Source organism: Arvicola amphibius, chromosome 1 (assembly GCF_903992535.2).
Source record: "Arvicola amphibius chromosome 1, mArvAmp1.2, whole genome shotgun sequence".
Lineage (NCBI taxonomy): Eukaryota > Metazoa > Chordata > Mammalia > Rodentia > Cricetidae > Arvicola > Arvicola amphibius.
In genome coordinates this window covers 28,873,817-28,894,297 of record NC_052047.1, presented here as the reverse complement: position 1 = coordinate 28,894,297, position 20,481 = coordinate 28,873,817, and the positions used below count along the sequence as shown (strand labels likewise).

The window sequence follows — 20,481 nt, the reverse complement described above, 5'->3', positions numbered from 1 at the left end:
GCAGAATATTGAGGAATTAAGGGAACAACAAAATCAAAACATAGGGGAGAAGAAAGAATACATTGTTCCATGAAAATGTGAGAAAATTATGCTAGATTATTTTGAGACTTTTTTTAATTGAAATCAGTTCACAGGTCACATGTTTCATTGCTAAAGAAACATGAACGTCATATAAGCCAAAGTTAAATGTAAGGCTCAAAATGACTTAACAATAGTGATAAAGACTGTTGTGAACTTGAGATAGCATACTGTCTGAGAAGCACAGAGAAATCCTTAAAGAGAATCCTTGTGTGAATTCTCAATAGGCCTCCTCATCAGCAAACTTCCTGTGGAATAAGAATGAGGACTTGCACTCAGTAGCCGGCTCTGAAGTATTCCACTCCAGGCCTTCAGTTTGAAGGATGGCACTTATGGAAGCCTTTACAATTCTCTGTTGATAGCAGCCCCACGCACTGCATTATGCAGGGTCTCATCTGGGTTCACTTCCCAGTAGCTCTCTGTCTCATCCGCAATGCGGTGTTCCCATTATAAATGAGTGCAGTGTTCTTTCCGGAAGGCCGCTGCCACAAAGCCAAGTATACACATTTGTAGTAACGTTTTCAAAACTCCATACAAAGGAAACAAGGATGACTTCTGTTCTTTCTCCACTTAAAGCTCCCTAACTCACACACTAACCTCTCAATAGAGTGGTAGCTCTTATTATCACCTGCTTTCCCATAGTGAAATAACATCTTTAAATACTCAAAACTAGAACTCCTCTGATGCTTATCTTGGCTACAACTTGGTGGACTGAGGGATACACAGAAAATCAGTAAAGCTCATTTCACAGTATCTGTGAGCATGTTTCCTGAGACTCAGTGCACTGGGAGGGGAAGACTTGACCAGAATGTAGGCTGCAATGTCCAACATTTGGGGCTCTGGGTAGAACTAGGAATGGAAGTAGCAGGGGACGCTGAGCGCCTGGGCTTGACTCTTAAGACCGGGCACTCTGTCACTGATGCCACTGCATAGGCGCAAGAATCTATGTCCAGCTTTTGAATGCAGACTCACATCAGAGACTTACAGGAAGCTTCCAGGCCTTCATCCTAGGCCTTGGGCCTCACTGTTCCCCTATCTTTTTCTGAGGCATCTAGCTTCTTCAACAGAGCAGCTACCTCTTCCAGCTGTTCACAGCTACTGTGGGAATCCCAGTCTACATGTGTAGAAGCCCTTTTTATAGTCATATACTCAGTATTGTGTTCCTCTAAAAGACCCTAACAGAATGCTGTGTCTATTATCCTTAAGTTTAATTAAATGAATGGGCAACTGAATCCTATCAGACTACCATGGATTAAAGTTGGATTTCAACAATAGCAGAAACAACACAAAGCCTACAAACTCATGGAACCTGAACAACTCTATAAATTACTACTGAATCAAAGAAGAAATAAAGAAAAACTAAAGACTTCTGAAAATTCAATGAAAATAAATACACACATATCCAAATTCATGGGACATAATGAAAGCAGTGCTAACAGGAAAGTTCATGGCACTAAGTGCCTTCATGAAGAATTTGGAGAAATCTCATACTGGCAACTTAGCAGAACATCAAATGCTCTAGAACAAAAGGAATCAAGCTCATCCAAAAGGAGTAGACAGGAGGAAATAATCAAACTGAAAGCTGAAATCAATAAAATGGAAACAAACAGAACAATACAAAGAATCAATGAATCAAAGGGCTGGTTATTTGAGAAATCAACAAGATAGACAAACACTATTCAAACTACCTAAAACACTAAAAGAGCACATCCAAATTAACAAAATCAGAAACAAAAATGAGGATATAACAACAGACACTGAGGAAATCCAAAGAATCATTAGGTCATACTTTAAAAACCTGTACTCCACAAAATTGGAAAATCTAAAAGAAATGAATAATTTTCTTGCTAAATACCACTTATCAAAGTTAAATCAAAATCAGACAAACAATTTAAATAGACCTATAACCCCTAAGAAAATAGAAGTCATTAAAAGTCTCCCAACCAGTAAAAGAAAAAGCTCCAAGCCACATGGTTTGGGCACAGAATTCAGCAAGACATCCAAAGAAGAACTAACACCAATATGCCTCAAATCACTCTACAAAATAGAAACAGAAGGAACATGGACAAATTCATTTTATGAGACCACAACCACCCTGACACCAAAGCACACAAATATTCAATAAAGAAAGAGAATTACGGACCAGTTTTCCTCATGAACATAGATGCAAAAATACTCAATCAAATATTCTCAAACGGAATTCAAGAACACATCAAAAAGATCATCCACCATGATTAAGTAGGCTTCATTCCAAAGATGCGAGGATGGTTCAACATAAAAAACATAAAAAAATCAGACAATTGTAGTGAGGAGTGCGGCACACATCAGACAATGTAATCCACCATCACAAAAACAAACTGAAAAAAAGATCATCTCACTAAATGCTGAAAAAAAACCTTTGACAAAATCCAATGCCCCTTCCTAATAAATGTCTTGGACAGATTAGGGATAAAAAAATACATAACCTAAACATAATAAAGGCAATTTACAGCAATCTGGTAGCCAACATCAAATTAAATGGAAAGAAACTCAAAGCAATTCCATTAAAATCAGGAACAAGAGAAGGCTGTCCACGCTCTCCATATCTATTCAATATACTTGAAGTTCTAGCTAGAGCAATAAGACAACTAAAGAAGATCAAGGGGAAATAAATTGAAAAAAAGAAGTCAAAACATCGCTATTTGCAGATTATATGACAGTGTACATAAATGATTCCAAAAATTCTACCAGGGAACTCCTACAGCTGATAAACACTTTCAGCGAGGTGGCAGGATAAAAGATTAACTAAAAAATAATCAGTATAACCCAGATCCAGAGAGACAAATATAATATGTACTCACTCATAAGTGGTTTTTAGACATAAAACAAAGAAAAATCAGCCTACAATTCACAGTCCCAGAGAACCTAGACAACAAAGAGGACCCTAAGAGAGACATACATGGACCCAATCTACATGGGAAGCAGAGGAAGAAAAGATCTCCTGGGTAAATTGGGAGCATGAGCATCATGGGAGAGGGTAGAAGGGCTGCTTTTTGCCCGTGTCTGAAAAATTGGCTGAGGATAAAGTGAAGAATTCTGGATTAATTGAATTAGTAGAGAAAGCCATAGAACAACCTAGTATGTTATATGGTTATTGATGTTCACTTTAATGAAAGGGAGGAAGCTGAGCAAATAAAAATACAAAATGTATAATTTGAGAAAAAAAGGAACACCAGGAAATGGAATGGAGTTAAGTCCTGTGTTTAAGAAGATAAACAAAGTAAGAAATGTAATCAAGGGAGTGAACCTCAGAGTAAGATCCTACTCAAATAAATTTCCAACTTGTGAAAAGGACTAAAGAAAGGTTTAGAGCCCGGTGTGGTGGGCACACCTTTAATTCCAGCACTCCAGAGGCAGAGGAAGGTAGATCTCTTGAGTTTGAGACCAGCCTGGTCTACAGAGCAAGTTCCAGGACAGCCAAGCTTAGACAGTAAAGAAAACTATCAAGAATAGAAGGTTGGTGATGAGCAAGTAGTAGAATTTGGCAACTTTGGCCATGTGGTTCTGGTTTTAGAGTCAAAGACAGAAGAAAGAAGTTATGGAATCTCCCTCCACAATTTAGGTCAGGCATGTGTTATGGGTGCCCCTGAATGGAGGCCTAGAGAGGCCATTATATGAAGCTGTGAAGTTGAAGCCTGGATTGTCTTGGAGACTCCAAAATGATGGACATGCCAGAGTTGTGGGATACCTGTTGAGGAGAACTGCTAACAGGGAGTAGAACCAGGCCAAGAGAAACAAGTATGTACAGTCAACAAAGCTGAAAGGAGTTGGAGAAATGAAGAACATTTTGACATCAGACATGGAAATCCAGGGTTTGGAGTTTGCACAGCTGGTTTTCTCTCTTGCTTTAGTATAGTACTTCCTCACTATGCTCCCTTCCCTATGTTCTGAAATGGTAGTGTATATCCTGTACCATTATATGTAGGAAGTATGTAATCTGCCTTTCAATTTTGATATTATAGAGGATTACATTTAAGAGATTACATGAAGTATCAGAAGAGACTTTGAACTCTGGACTTTTAAATATTGTTGAGACTGTGATGGACTATGAGAACTTTTGACATTGGATTAAATGCACTCTGCATTATGATACTGTTAAAAGCTTATGGGGGCCAGGGAGTAGAACGTGGTGATTTGAATGTAACTGGCCCCCATAAGTTAGGGCGTGGAATTATTAGGAGGCAGGTATGACCTTGTTGGAGGAAGTGTGTCACTCTGAGGGTAGGTTTTGAAGTTTCCTATGCTCTGTCTATGCACATTGTCTCAGTTAACTTCCTGTTGCCTATGGATCAAGATGTAGAACTCTCAGCTCCTTCTCTAGCACCATGTCTGCTTGCACACAGCCATGTCCCACCAGTATGATAATGGACTAAACCTCTGAACTGTAAGCCACCTCAATTAAATGTTTTCCTTTATAAGAGTTGCTATGGTCATGGTATCTCTTCACAGCAATAGAAGCCCTAACTACGACACTGGTCATTGGCATGAGTCTTTAACAATTATAGCTGCTTTCTCTGCAATAGTCTTCTTAGGAACTTTACACTCATCCAAGTTCCATTCATCAAACAAGCTGCACAATGTTCACCTGCTGTCTCTTGCAGTAGAACTAAGAATGGCGAACAGTAATCATGTTGCAACATGGACATTAGGTTATCTTAAAAGGTCCTCATAAAAGTAAATGTGTTTGTTAGTTTTTAACTCAATCTCACACAGATTTTCACAGCAAAAACAGAATATAGCTAGCTCATTTATCAGAAAGTAACACAAATGGTCTCTGGTGTAGTTCCCAACAGAGTTCTTATTCCCTTCTGGAACTTGATGAGCCAAACCTCCACTGCCACATTCCCATAAGAATGTCCCTTTAAGACCTGCTACTACAACCTCAAATAAAGCACACTAGTAGATCTTATTTACACCTAATCAATGCGCTTTTTAAATCTACTTCATCTTGCTCAGTCTTTTTTCTTAAGTTCGGGAATAGCTGATCAACATCCTTTTAATACATCTAGCCTGAAACAGCTTTTCCCCCCATTGCTACATAAGATTTCTGTGGGCTGGAAAGAAGCCTTGTCAGTTAAGAGCACTTGCTGCTCTTACAGAAGACCCACATTCATTTCCAGCACCTGTATGTTAGCTCACAACTGTCTGTAACTCTAGCTGCTGCCTAGCCTTTATGGACACCCCTACACACACACAAACACACACACACACACACACACAGAGAGAGAGAGAGAGAGAGAGAGAGAGAGAGAGAGAGAGAGAGAGAGAAACTTAAAACTTAACCCTTTTCAAGATCTCCTGAGGAAATTGGGAGCATGGGGACCTTGGGAGAGGGGAGAGGCAGGGAGGGGAGCAGAGAAAAATGTAGAGCACAATAAAAAAAATCAATAAAAAAATAACTCTTTTAAGGACTTTTGAAAGATAAATAAACCAGTTTTAAAGAATATTTTCAAATACTTTCATCACATTCTGTTTTCAAAGCACTTTGGAATTTATAAAACATACTGCTTTGACCCTTTCCTCAGGCTCTATGCCATGATCACTGACTCAATCTAAAGATCCTCAGAGAAATCAAGCAACTAACTGGCGTACACTCAGCCTGAAGAGGGCAAAAGTGGAGACCACATTCAGGTAAGAAATGTTTAAGATCAATGAACAAATGATCAAGAGGATCAATTAGGAGAATGCTGGCTATTTCAACACTTTAGGTTGGGTTCTTTTCCATCCTTAAATTTTTTAATAGCCACAATTCTCCCTTTAAATTGACATAATGAGCCTCAGACAGGATAGAATACAAGAATGAATGAAGAAGGAGACCAACATGTCAGAAAGCACAGGCCCTCCAGAAAACCAGGCCCTAAGCAATGAGGGATGGGAGCAAAAGAAGAACACATCCAAATGCCTGGATGCATCATGACTACCGTCACGTGTGTGTCACACATAAGCCCTTGCCATAAACCCCCATCACTGTGTTCTGTGGCCTATCTGCTGGCTAATCAATCTCATGCTGGAAGAGCAACTGAATTCAGCTTCTCTCTTCTCACACTCTCTTCTATTGTTACATAAACATACAGAAAAGGTAAGACGGTCTCAAGCTCTATAGGCTTTTGTTTTGTTTCATATCATATCATATTTCCCCTCATAGTCATCATCAGTCACTGACAGTTATGCTGTTTCACAATACTAATTATTTTCCACTGCACATTTATTGTGGAAATGCCTCCCCAAAAAACGACTTTCGGGCTAGAGAGATGGCTCAGTGGTTAAGAGCACTGGCTGATCTTCCAGAAGTCCTAAGTTCAATTCCCAGCAACCACATGGTGGCTCACAACCATCTGTAATGAGATCTGGTGCCCTCCTCTGGCGTGTGAGCATACATGGATACATGGAGGCAGAATGTTTTATATATATATATGTGTGTGTGTGTGTGTGTGTGTGTGTGTGTGTGTGTGTGTGTGTGTATGTATATATGTATATATATGTATATATACATATATACATATATATAATAAATTAATTAATTAGAAAAATAATAAACAAACAAAAACAAAAAAACCAACTTTATAAGAATGAAGAGAATGATCCAAGGGTAAACACCTGCCAGAGAAGTGTGAAGCCATGAAGAGAATGGGACCCAGTAATATATACCTGTAATCTTGGTGTTCCTGTGGCAAGGTAGGAGGTAGAGACAAGAGAATCCCAGAAAACGGTGAACCAGCTAGCCTGGTATACACAGTGACAAACAGAGACCATGTCTCAAACAGGGTAGAAGGTACAGGCCAACACTTGGTGTTGTCCTCTGAACTCTGCATGCATGCCATGGATGTATACACTGTACTCTCACAAATGTACATCAGAGAAAATTTTTTTAACTTTCTGAATTTTCAATTATATATATAATTTTTAAAAATCAAAAGCCAAAATATCACAGTCTAGGTTGCCGAGAGAGGTCACTTCTAAGCTTGTTATTACTTTGTGTTCACTATATCCTTAGAAAAGATAGGAAACGTATCCTTTAGTTATTTTCTGATTCCGAAAACTGACATAGTGATACCGCTTACCTAACAGTCTTGTTTTAGTAATTACTTTTAAGTGACGAGGATTGGAATTTCTGATCTTAGACAGGCAAATTTGGGCTCTACTACTATACCACATACTATATATACCATATATAGTCTCTCCATAATAAAAATAGTTTAAGGAGCATTAGAACACAATTCTAACACTCCCAAGTACCAAGGAGCTATTGGTGCTTCTGAACAATTCACTTGATCTCCCTGGGATGTTATATTTCTAAGAGTTACAATGTTATTTCCATTTATTAAGAACTACATCATAAGTAATATGACTATCTCATTGAATAACAATTCTCCAGGGTATCATGGCCCCATTTCATAAATGAAGAAGCAGACTCTTTAAGAAGATTAAGTGGACTCCCTCCAAGACACCACAAGATTCTGTTGGGTCTGCCTGCCTTTCTGGTCTCTGCCTCAAGAGGGATCCTTTTGTCTTTCCCGTCTCTTGCTTTTGGAGGCTGGCTAGAGCCTGCATATGCTTTTTCTGGTACTTTGGGCTTTCTTACTCTTTCTCTAAAGATCTCCTCCCCACAATGTGGCTGCGTTTCTGTCCTGTGGCTGATTTTCATGCCTCTAACTCAAATACCATGGCTTTCCCTCTTTCTGTTCGCCACCTTCCTCCTCTGAGCAGCTGCTTTGATTGACAGCTTGTCTATTCAGGCAGTTTTTCTTTTAAAGTGTAATAAAACTGTCCTTGAGCTTAAAAAACAAAACAAAAAAACCAAGTTATATTCAATACATGGTTATTTGATCCACGTCCCTGTAAACGCCATATATTAAGCTGGGCTGTATATAATTCTGCAAAAGAAAAGAAGCTAGAATGCCGGTATCTGAGGATGAATAACCACATTTTGGTCTTCCAGATTCACATGTGAATTTGATTTACTACCCAAAGTACATCAACTGATGGGTGATTGTCCAATAATGTTATTTCTTTTATTAAAAGTATTTTCCCTCCAAAATATACGAAGAACTCAAGAAACTTGACATTAAAAGAACAAATAATCCAATAAAAAATGAGGTACAGACCCCAACAGAGAACTCTCAACAGAGGAATCTAAAATGGCTGAAAGACACTTAAGGAAATGTTCAAATCCTTAGCCATTAGAGAAATGCAAACCAAAACAACTCTGAGATTCCATCTTACACCTTTAAGAATGGCCAAGGTCAAAAACACTGATGACAACTTATGCTGGAGAGCATGTTGGGTAAAGGGAACACTCCTCCATTGCTGGTGAGAGTGTAAGCTTGTACAGCCCCTTTGAATGTCAGTGTTGCAATTTCTCAGAAAATTAGGAAAACAACCTTCCTCAAGACCCAGCAATACCACTTTTAGTTATATACCCAAAGGATGCTCATCCATACCATAAGGACATGTGTTGGGGACTATAGACCCCCGGACCCTGAATTTTCTGTGACCCCCTTGCCTGCCAGAGTAAACAACTTGTTATGCTTGCAGCTGTTCTAAGCAAAACAACTTGTTTTCCTGTGCTTGTAGCTGCACTGAGCATGAGACCCTGATGGCAGGGGAGTGGTTTCTAGTGGTTAGGATGTGGCCATTGGTCAGGGACGGCACTATATAAGTTGCCCTGAAACACAATAAAGTTGGCATTCTTGTTTCAAGGATGAACCATGTCTCTGTCTGTGTTTCAATCTCCAGCCCCTTGCCTGGCTCTCAAACCATCCCATAGAGCAGGTGCTACAGACATGTGCTCAACAATGTTCAGAGCAGCATTATTTGTAACAGTAAGAACCTGGGAACAACCTAAATGCCCTGCAACCGAAGAATGGATAAAGAAAATGTGGTACATTTATACAATGGGGTACTACACAGCAGAAAAAAATTAATTACATCTTGAAATATGTGGGCAAATGGAAGGATCTAGAAAATGCCATATTGAGTGAGGTAACCCAGACCCAGAAAGACAAAAATACACTCACTCATAAGTGGCTTTTAGACATAAAGCAAAGAAAAAACAGCCTACAGTTGACAACCCCAGAGAACCTAGACAACAAAGAGGACCCTAAGAGAGACATACATGGATCTAATCTACATGGGAAGCAGAAAAAGACAAGATCTCCTAAGTAAATTGGGAGCATGAAGATCATCAGAGAGGGTAAAGGGGGAGGGGATAGGAAAGGTCGGGAGCAGAGAAAAATATATAGCTCGATAAAAACAATTAAAAAAAGTATTTTCCCTTTCCCAAATCTAGTGACAGTAACAGAAAGAACTAACAAAAAGATATCCCACAAACATGTAGAATATGAATTAAGCACTTTTCTACCATCTCCTCTGCTTTTAAAGTTGTATTTTCCAGACATAAGTTTTAATTCATTGTGGTTACTAAAGTACAATTTTGTTACAATTCATTCTTTGAAGTATATGGTAAAATAGATGTTTGTCTTATGACTGTGTGTTGTTATATGTAATTAGCTTATATATCATGAGTAACTATGTAAAATGCCAAATACATTCAAATGTGTATTTTTATAAGCTATCTTGTGTCCCTAAAACTAATACTATTTTGACAGATGACCACATTTGAAGACTACAAGCTAACAACCTGTTACAGATACCATCTTAAAATCTTTCAAGAGACTTCTTGCATGAAGATATGGTACTTTCCATTCATTCCTGGCTCTTTATTCACCGTGATTGCTCAGCTCTTAATGGAATTTTAGAAGTTGACTTGGTTTGGCAAGTATGAAATGTCAGATTCAGTCTACTAGAAATAAACAGGAAATAAAACCCAAAGACAGCAGCATTAATTGTTAAAAGGTGCTTGAATGTTGAGTCATAGAACGACTCAATCAAGTAGAAGGCATGTAATTAAGAGGTTGAGGTTGAATTATGAATGCACACTGTCATCTCATGACTAACCTTGGGGAAATGGTTTCTTCATGGTGTGTAGGGAAGCTAAGCTTACTCACGGGATCTCTCACCAGTCTCAGTATTCCAACAGAAACACAATAACAACAACAATAGCAGTGATAAACTGGGCAAATATTTTAACTAGCTGAATCATAGTTTGTTACTTGGAGGAATAATGGCTTCCATCTGTGTGAACTTGATGAGCTAAATAAATCACTCAGACTTCAGTAGTCATTTACCCTTGACTGCTATTTTAACAATTCAGCTTTAAGAAATATATCCTTCAATCTTCATCTCAATAAAAGTGAAAGAATTACACTATAGGAGACATGAAGTAGATCCTTGAAACTGGAAACCAGTCTTTCCTTCATCATTCTTTCAAAATGTCAGCACTTCCTGCAGCTGAACATTCATGGAGCAAGCAACTCTAGCCTCTGGAGCTAGATCTAACAGAGAAACTAGAAGAGAGCGTGTTCCTTCAGGAGACACAAACAGTAGTTTGGGGAAGACAAAACAGTGGTCTAAGTGAGGGGTAAAGGTCAGAAGGAAGCTGAGGATGTGGTCCAGGAACTGCCATGCAGGCAGGAAGTAGATGGACAGAATGGAACTAGAGTAGATTGAGCTAGCAAAGCTGGGGGAAGGGGCCTGAGAAATCCTTGCACGGAGCTGAAAGAACTGTGGTGCAGCCAACTGATCCACTTTGACATCTCCTCCCTGAGCAAATAGCAAGTCACTCCAGGCCCGCTGACTCACATCACATAGCTGACTTTAACAACTGACTGCACTGTCACTTGGAATACAATTGCCAAATGGATCTGAGGACTGAGTTGGAAGCTGCCCTCTGCCACTGAGATACATCTTTCCCTCTTTTGACTTTACTTTGAGACAGGATCTCACTAAGCTGTTTAGGCTGAATTCACTTGGTAGCCCGGGCAGGTCTTGAAATTTGCAGTCCTCTTAACTGAGCCTTATGAGTTTCTGGGAGTAGAAGACACCATCACTAGGTCTTGCTTCACTATTTATTAAGAACCTACAATATAATGTTCTAGAGACAGATAAATGGATTTCCTCCTGGACCCCTAGCAAATGTGACCCTGTTCCAAATCCCTCTTCCTGTTTTATATTTCTAATATTTGTCACTAACAGGAAGCTATCTCAGTAAATTTTGGTATAAAGGTAGCAATGGAACATTAAGAACAGAACACTCTGGCTTTAACTGAATGTCACCATTCTGGGTGCATGGGTAGTCATAGTCTGTCACCAACACCTTATGGGCTCTGCATTAGAGCTTGATCGCATACAAGAATGGAAAGGCTGGGTATAGAGTTTCTCTCACAAGCATTTAAAGTATAGTCACAATAAACTAGGAATGATAAAGTCATCCAGTATGAGGCCATCTGCCTTTAACTCCAACACTCTGGAGACAGGCAGGTTGCTGTGCGTTCCAGGCCTGCCTGGTCTATATAGTGAGACCCTGCCTCAATAGATGAGATAGATAAGTAGATTGATAGATTTGAAAGAGAGAGACAGACAGAGAGAGAGGGAGGGAGAGAGAGAGAGGAGTCATCCAGTCTGAGCTAATACAGAAAAATAGATGGCACTATTTACTAGAAGCAAATATAAAGGCGGCCACAAAGGAAGCAGCAGCATGTAGGAAGGCCACAGGTGGAGCACACTGAGCACCTGAAAGGCATTAAACACAACTGCAGTCAACAGCACCAGCATGTGGGAGGGAAGAAATGGGGAAGATGGAGAGAGAGCTGAAACAGTAAGGACAGACCAGATCCAAAGATTTCCTCAACTCGAAGTTAAGTGTTTCCCCAAAGGGCAGAGGAGAGCCACAGAGGCCTTCCCAGGGTATTGGACTCAGACCAAGCATTAACTGCACACAAGATAAATGTGCTTCCTTGTCTGTATGTATCATCATATTAGAGTATAATGAATAGTCATTTCTTCCTACTGAATGTTCTCATTTTGCACGTTATTTAGACAACATAATTTTTTGGGTATCTACTATGTACCAGGCACTCTACTTTGGACTGAGGATCTTAGACTATTCCTTAGAAGTTACTTCCTCTACTTCCTTTACTATCATCATGATATATCAAAAATACCATGGTCAAGTGTGGTGACGAGCCTTTAATCCCCAGCTCCCAGGAGGCAAAGGAAGAGGAGTCTGTGACTTTTGAGTTCACGGCCAGCCTGATCTATGTTGCAAGTTCCCAGACAACAGGGCCACTCAGAGAGACCTTGTCTCAAAAACACAAAAACAAAAACAAACCTTGGTCAAATCATAAAGGTTTCATTGAAGCCACTTTAGAAGACAAGAACTCCAAAGCTGCTCAAGAATAAAAAAAAAGCACAACCAAAATCAAACAAAAACCCACACTCGTAGCAACACACACAACCTTTCATGTGGGCTCAGTAACTGAAAAGATCATTGTAAGCAATCTGTGTCCACTCACATATGTACTTAAAAAAAAAGAAGGGGCTGGCCAGATGGTGCTCTGTTTAAGAGCATTTGTTGCTCACCCAGAAATCAGCAATGCCTCCTGCTTCAGAGGATTTAACAGACCTTGGGCCCTGTAGCCACCCATAAATGTCTCTCTCGCACACACCCATTTTTTATATTAACTCTGACTTTATATACAGAAAAAGGCCTACTACCAAGAATGCCAGCAAGTGCTAAGACAGTTGAAGGGCAATCTGGGCATTGTGCTGAATAACCCCTATCTCTACAGCATGAAATTTAGACGGAACCCAATACAGCCTGAAATTGGTTAACTCCCCAAGAGTTCCATTTTCAGAGTTGGTACCTATTTTTTCCTTGGCAATGAACACAGACAATTAAGAACATCAATTACTTACCTGTCATTCAACTGCAGTAAGTCTTTCCATTTCTCCTTTCTCCAATGTGGCTAACTTCAGAGGGTTCCTGATATTATTTAAAGGAACCATAATTTCCATTTAAATTATAAATACCAAAGTTACACTGACCAAGAGTTCAGTCTTCTTACAACACAGAGATCACAAGCTATTCAAAATTCTTCAATATGGAAGAGGTTTAGGTTGATTACACATTCCTTATGTCAAAGAGACAGTATGTTAGCAATTAAAGACAAATCTACCTGCAAACCCCTCTGCTTAACATGTAATTCAAACAGAATTCTGAAAAGTATATATGTTAAACACAATTCTCCATCACAAAAAACAGCCTATAATGGTTCTGTTATCTTCAATTTTTTAATACTTCACAGTAGGCACTTCTATTCTTTAAGTTTTAGAGAAGAATCCATAAATTATTCATAAATTCTGCTGTCTAAAACTGTAGTTGAGCCCAGAGCACCTCCAGGTCTTAATCTTTTTTTTTCAACTTCTATAAAAGTAAATAAACAAAAGAATATTACCTGCCTCATAGAGTTGCTTTTGAATAAATTGTGACAATATATCTTAAAACAAAACTCTGATGTGGAGTGATTCTTTTTTTTTCTTTCAAAGTCACATGTCAACAAAATGCATTTGGAGGACAGAAGAATAGTTCTTAGAAGCAAAACAAACAAAACGCCAACAAATCAAAAAAATAAACAAACAAAACCCCACCAAATCAAAAAAACATACAGGCGTACACATGCAAACACGCACGCGCGTGCACATACACACACACACACACACACACACACACACACACACACACACACAAAAAAAAAAAAAAACAGTCCAGAGCTGGGACATTGCTCAGTGGTCAAGTCCTAGCATGCACCATGCATTAGGTCAATCCTTAGCATCAAAACAACAAAATGGTCTCATCAAGAGTTTTATGAGAGCAATCAGATACACATAAGACAATCCCACAACATACAGTGCTATTTCAGTCAACCATACTGTGCTGACATTCTAGAAGAGTATAGTGCATGTAATTATACACTATCACTGATTCTTAATGATCACAGTAAATACTGGTTGGTGTGGGAAAATGGTCTGTATTCTGTCAATTATATTTTAAATAAACGCTGACTAGCCAGTAGCCAGGCAGGAAGTATAGGCGGGTCAAGGAGAACAGGAGAATTCTGGAAAGAAGGAAGGCCAATCCTCAGCAGTCCTAGCCAAGCCACAGAAGAAACAAGATGTGACTGCCTCGTTGAAAAAGGTACTGAGCCATTTGGCTAACACAGATAAGAATAATGGGCTAATATAAGTTATAAGAGTTAATAAGAAGCCTGAGATACTAGGCCAATCAGTTTATAACTAACGTAGACCTCTGTGTGATTTCTTTGGGACTTAACGATTGCGGAAACCCCAAAAACAAATGGCAAAAAACTCAGTCAACAACTGTTAGTAGGTTGATGTATGCACTGAATTTACTTTTATTATTTTAGGCTGTATACCTTATTTTTTATCCTGTCAGAGAGAGAGAGAGAGAGAGAAAGAGAGAGAGAGAGGATGTTGGAGAAAATTATTTTCAGGTATGTGACTTTTGTTTATGCTGCATTTGACTAACTGTGAAGTTGTGATTCTTTGTCTAAAACACCTGATGGTACTAATAAAGAGATGAATGGCCAATTGGGAGGCAGAAGCAAAAACAGGAGGGGGCTAGCAGGCAGAGTATAAAAGGAGACATGAGGAGAAGAAGGAGCAAAGGAGACAACAAGGAGAGGAGGACGTCAGGAGCCAGCTACCCAGCTACACAGTAAGTCACGGAGAAAAAAAGCAAAGAAAGGCATACAGAAATAGAGAAATATACAAGCCAGAGGCAAAAAGTAGTCAGGTAAATTTAGTTGACAAAAAACAAGCCAAGCTAAGGCAGGCCATTCATAACTAAGAATAAGGCTTTGTGTGTGATTTATTTGGGAGCTGGGTGGCAGGCCCCCCAAAAGTCAAAAGATTAAAATATCCCACAATGTGTGTGTGCACGTGTTCACACAGGCATGCATGCCATGGCACTCATGTGGAGGTCAGAAGACAGTTTCGGGAATTTGTTCTCTACTTCTACTGCATGGGATCTAATTGAAGCTGTTAGGTTTGGTGGCAAGCACCTTTCCCGTCCCTCTGCCCATCTCTCTGCCCCTCCTTGTCACAATATTTTATTAACACAATGACTATTTTTTTAAGTATTCAATAAGTATAATCTAGAAAGCCCATGTTGTTGTTTGGCTTAACCTTCTCAAAGTCCATAACTCATCCCATCTCTAGATGCTGTTCTGGATGTATAAAAGGAGCACCCACCACCATTCATTTATTCATTCATTCACTCATTTGGTTTTTCATTCACTATCTCAAGTGTCAGGACCTATTCCAGGTATGGGATAAAGTAGCATATGAAACTGACAAGTATCTCTACTATCATGGCTCTCTCCACCAGAAAGAAATAATCAAAATGGAGCACAGACAGCTATAATAGAAAGAGCAGTGCTGGGGGGAAATGCAAGTGAAACAGCAAGTAAGCGCTAAGGTGGACAGGAAAGTCTTGGGAGCCGTGTGGCCTCATTTCCAACCAATACATGAGTGTTTGTCCAGATGAGGCAAAAGGCCACATGGACAGTCTCATGCCACAAGGACCAGTGTACTTCAGGACAACATAGAATACAGCTGGGACTATGTAGCCAGCATGCTCTCTCCTCTCTTGTAATATTAAAGGTGGTTGTAGTGTCATTTGTCAGTCATGCATGGAACACACGTGATCATTCCTGAAAACCCATTTTTTTCTCGAATATCTTCTAAAAATCCTTTGGGAGATGATGCTTCTCAGGTTTCTTATTTTCGGATGATAATAGTCACTCCAGACCCTGAGAGCTGTTCTGATTAAGAGCAGACAGAAACAGAGACAGATCCCCCCTTTTTCTGTAAATAAGTTTTGTTAAGTTTTGGACAATATTGTTATTCTCAAAAATATGTGCCTATGTTTATCACTTTTTAGTTTTGAAAAGACAGGATGTACCTGGCTCAATATTTGGGCAACCAGCAAAGTGATAAGTGTTGGTTTTGGTTTAAATATGTTTTGATGTAAAAGTTGGGAAAAACATATTTGACATATTTGTTTTTGCTGGAGGTTAAGTTTGGAGGATGGGAAAAAACTTGTCTGTTAGTATGGAAAAACATCCTTGTTTTTTGATGTATAAATAAAGACAGCTGGAGATATTTGAAGCCAGCCACTTGTATGAAATTCATCTGGTAGTCAGACAATTCATTTCTTTATGCCTACACCCCATCCCCATCTCAGGACCTGAACCCAGGCTGCGACAGGACCGTGGTGCTGTGAACAGAAATAATCCTTCTGTACACTGTGAAAATGTTTTTCTCTCATTGTTAATAAAAAACTGATTGGTCAATAGCTGGCAAAATTTTCAGGACAGAGTGAATGCTGGGAAGAGGAAGGGCAGAGTTAGAGGAGTTGCCATGCAGACACAAAGGAAGCAGGATGTGCACAAAATGAGGTAACAAGTCATGAGCCAAGAGGAGCAAGAAAGGAATAGAAATGGGTTAATTTAAAATGTAAGAGTTAGCAAGTAACAAGCCTGAGCTCCACCTACACCACAGCAGGAAAGGACTTGCTGAAAATGAGAACAAACTTGGGGCAAGTGTGTGAGAGGGATCCAGGAGCAATGGTGTAGGAGGGTCTTCTGTCTATGTGTTACTTTCATTGGTTAAATAAAGAAGCCTTTTGATAGTCCAGCCCTTAGGTGGGTGGAATAGACAGGATAGATTCTGGGAGGAAGAAGGCAGTGAGGCAGATGCCATGGCTCTCCTTTCCCAGATGGACGCTGGTTAGACTCATCCTGGTAAGCCACAATCAAGTGGCGATACACATTAATAGAAATGGGTTAATTAAGATGTGAGAGTTAGCCAATATGAGGCTAGAAATAATGTGCCAGGCAGTGTTTAAATGAATATAATTTGTCTGTTGTTATTTCGGGATATAAGCTAGCCAAGGGCCAGGAGCCGGGCGGCAGGAAGCAGCCCGCAGCTCCATTTTACAACAGAGCAAAGACCATCAGGAGCCAAGGACAGGAGGGAGGACACCGCAGGGCCTATGCAGGGAATAGTAAGAAGACCAGCTCAACTGGAAAGGGGCAGATGAGGAGGTGAGAAAGAGAGGAACTAGGAAGCCAGGTAGCTCTCCATCTTGAAATGCACTGCAAGTGCTTGGTTTTCACAAGGAAGAATGTAGGAAGAACAGGAGAAATGGGCACTGTAGCCAGAAAACTCAGCAGCCCTGGACCATAATCAGTTGGAGTACATGCAGTTGACAATCAGGTAAAAGTTGAAGACGTTGAAAGTCTAGGAGATTAGAAAGAGTGGGGCTCAGGGCCAAGAACAGAAACCCATTTCAATATGAAAGAGGATTCTGCCTTCTTCCTGCCAAAATTATTTCACAAAATCCAGGGAAAGGTGGACAGGGATGGCCACGCCATGCTATAATGTATTTATGTTCTCAGTTTCTCATTTGCATTGGCAAGGACTTCAATGGCTGTAATTGCAAACAGCCTATTATAAAAACTGTATTAGCAATAAATTGTTATTATAAAAGCTTATATCATCCTTAGAAACTTGCTTTTTAAATGCTATTCCATTGCAGGCACATTTGTTGCCAAGTACACATCTGTTCTGCATTTGATCCTCACTGCTCTCCCTGAGAAGCTTCTGCAGAGCTGTCAGGTAGTAGTGGTTGTTGCTATTGTGATGGTCAGATGGTATATGCTCAGAAAACTGAGATGTATTTCAATTCCTCCTTTGTGGACAAATCATTCTATGTTAAATCCTTCATTCGTCAAAGCAACTGAATCGAAGCTATCATATTCCCCCCAATTATTGCTTACAATATTCTCAGTATATATCTGTGTCTTTTACGATGCACTTCTGATGGGCATCGAAGAGGTTCCTATGGAGTTGGTTAGCCATTTGGGCAAGAAACTGCTCTTGCCTGGACTGCTTGATGTTATACTGTATGAACTGGACATGCAGAACCCACAGGGAAATAACTGCTGAACTTGCTAAAAGTGAGACCATCCTTTGGGGTTCCTGAATCATGAAAGAGTGTGCCAGACATTCTGCAGGACACAGAAGAAAGAAACTGATGGGCTTTGCCATGACAAGACAGAACAGATCTTCAAATTTCCTGCTTCATGGAAAAGTCTGCTGGATACTATGGGCCTGTAGGCTGAAAATGGATGCCCCAATGTTACAGAAGAACTTTGGGTGACTGTCCAGGTAGCAAGATATCTCTGTCAATTCTAGAGTTTTAGAAATTGCTTACAATACACTTCCTGATAACTTAGGTAATATTATATCCTTCTGGGGTCTTTGATGAAGATAGTTGAAGAAGATAGTTATAATTATGGTTTTCCTTATTTATGATAAAAGATAAAATAGATATAAATATTGTAACTGTAATTCTTACTTGATACCTGTTTTGTTATATGTAATTTTACTGTATCAAAGTTAAAACCTTCCTTTTCATTTGAACATAAAAGATATGGTGTTGGAAGTCCTTCTGTTTATGTGTTGCTTTTATTGGTTAATGAATAAAGCTGTTTCAGGCAGTGGCTTAGCAGAATAGAACAAGGCGGGAATTCTAAGCAGATAGAGAAGGAAAGAATGCAGAGTCAGTGAGACACCATGTAGCCCCTGCAGGAGACAGACACTGGATGGAACCCTGCTGGTAGGTCACAACCTCATGGTGATGCACAGATTAACAGAGATGGGTTAATTCAAGATATAAGAGTTAGCTAGCAATACACTTAAGCTATTGCTCAAGCAGTGTTTTAAATAAAAAAATGTAGGCAAATTAGTGTGAGCTTACTCACAATAATAAAAATAATAGTAGAGTGAATATTTGTGAGCTATTATTTGTAGACAATTTACATTGGTATAGATTCTTGTATATTGACACAAATTCAAATTATATTTGTTATATTGAATATGCTCCTATTTCTGTTTAAAATACTTGTCGTACTTCTGTTTAAAATATTTGTACACATATGCAAAGTTATTGCGTCAGATTGTATGCATGCATGTTTCTACTTCTGTTAAAGACATTTTGCATGTGGATACAATTTTAGGATATATATATCATTTTATATTACACATTTCTACCTCTGATCAAGAGACTTATACATTGTTTACATTTTGAGACCATTGTCCTTAATTGCTGCACAGTTGTTTAAAGATTGTCTAATATAAAATTTTAGTCTTTGAGCTATATAGGTATTAAGAATTATAGGTCAATAGTCATCCATGTTTGTCACACTTATAGTTAGACTAATCAGGTTATTTTGCTATATAGAGACTGCATAGGTAGGTAATCTTCAACAACTGTAGAATGCGGCATTTAAATAACTTAGGGTTCTGTTGACATGAGACACAATTACTCCTGGCAGCACCAATCTATTCCCAAGAGAATGTTGAACACTGAAGACACTCCACTTGGAGCTTATTTTCTTCTTGGCAAAACTGGCCTTTGAGCAAGGAACTGCCCATGCCTTGACCAATGACAAAATGCACGGTGTCCAGACTAGACAAGCAGGATTCAAGAAAAAAGACTGTCAAACCTTGCCAAGACAAGGTAAGATGGTTTTAAATTTTTTCCTGCCTCTGAAAAATAGTCTGTCAGTTACGCTAGGCCTTAGCCAAAGTTGGCTGCTCCAATGTTGCACATGAGACTGTGAGTGACTGCCCAGGCAGCCGGTTGTCTCTGTCATCTACTGCACATTTTGGAAGCTGCTTGATTGCACTTCCTGCCTACTCAAGTAATATTATCTGCCTTCTCAGGTCTTCGATGGGGTTGAAGACTAGATAGTCATAGTTATTTTCCTCTTATAACTTAGCCAAGCCATTTCTAATACAAGACTTAGACTCCCTTAGGATAGAATAATTATTGAAACATTTATCATGTTTCTTGCTTAATATTGTTAAGGCTGGTTGTAATTCTAATTTTTATACTTGACATCTGTTCTTATCATATATAGTTTTGTATTGGATTTAGAAATGTCTTATTTAGGCAAAAGGATGGAGAACTTCCTTCAGTCAATGGCCCTTCAGAGACTAAACCAGGTTGGGCATGGCCTTGGGTACCAAAAAGATGCAGGCACACCCGTGCACTCTCTCTCACTCCTGCTCTGATATCTGGATGCTGTTTTTGTTCCCTGTTGTGATCTGTGAGTCCCCCACTTAAGTAAAGAACCCCTTATCCCTGTTTGGAGCTAGTGTAGGATTATTTCATCTTGTGCATTCCCCTTCATCTGGCACGTTCTCCTTCACACTACCACTGCCATTATTTCTCCAGCCCTGCTCCCACTGAAGCCTTCTGCTTTACTCAGACCTCTCTAGACCTCATCTTTGACATGTGGAGTCACACTCTCATCTTTGGGTGGCACTTAAACTCATTTTCTGTGACATTTGTTCAGAGTCTAATGAGAAGAA

The 20,481-nt window shown here is 39.4% G+C and overlaps 1 protein-coding gene across 1 annotated transcript in view; it reads right to left on the bottom strand.

Annotated features, from left to right (window-relative positions):
* The window catches only part of Scfd2 (sec1 family domain containing 2), a 326,524-nt gene that overhangs the window by 297,230 nt on the left and 8,813 nt on the right, over positions 1-20,481 (bottom strand). The window lies entirely within an intron of this gene.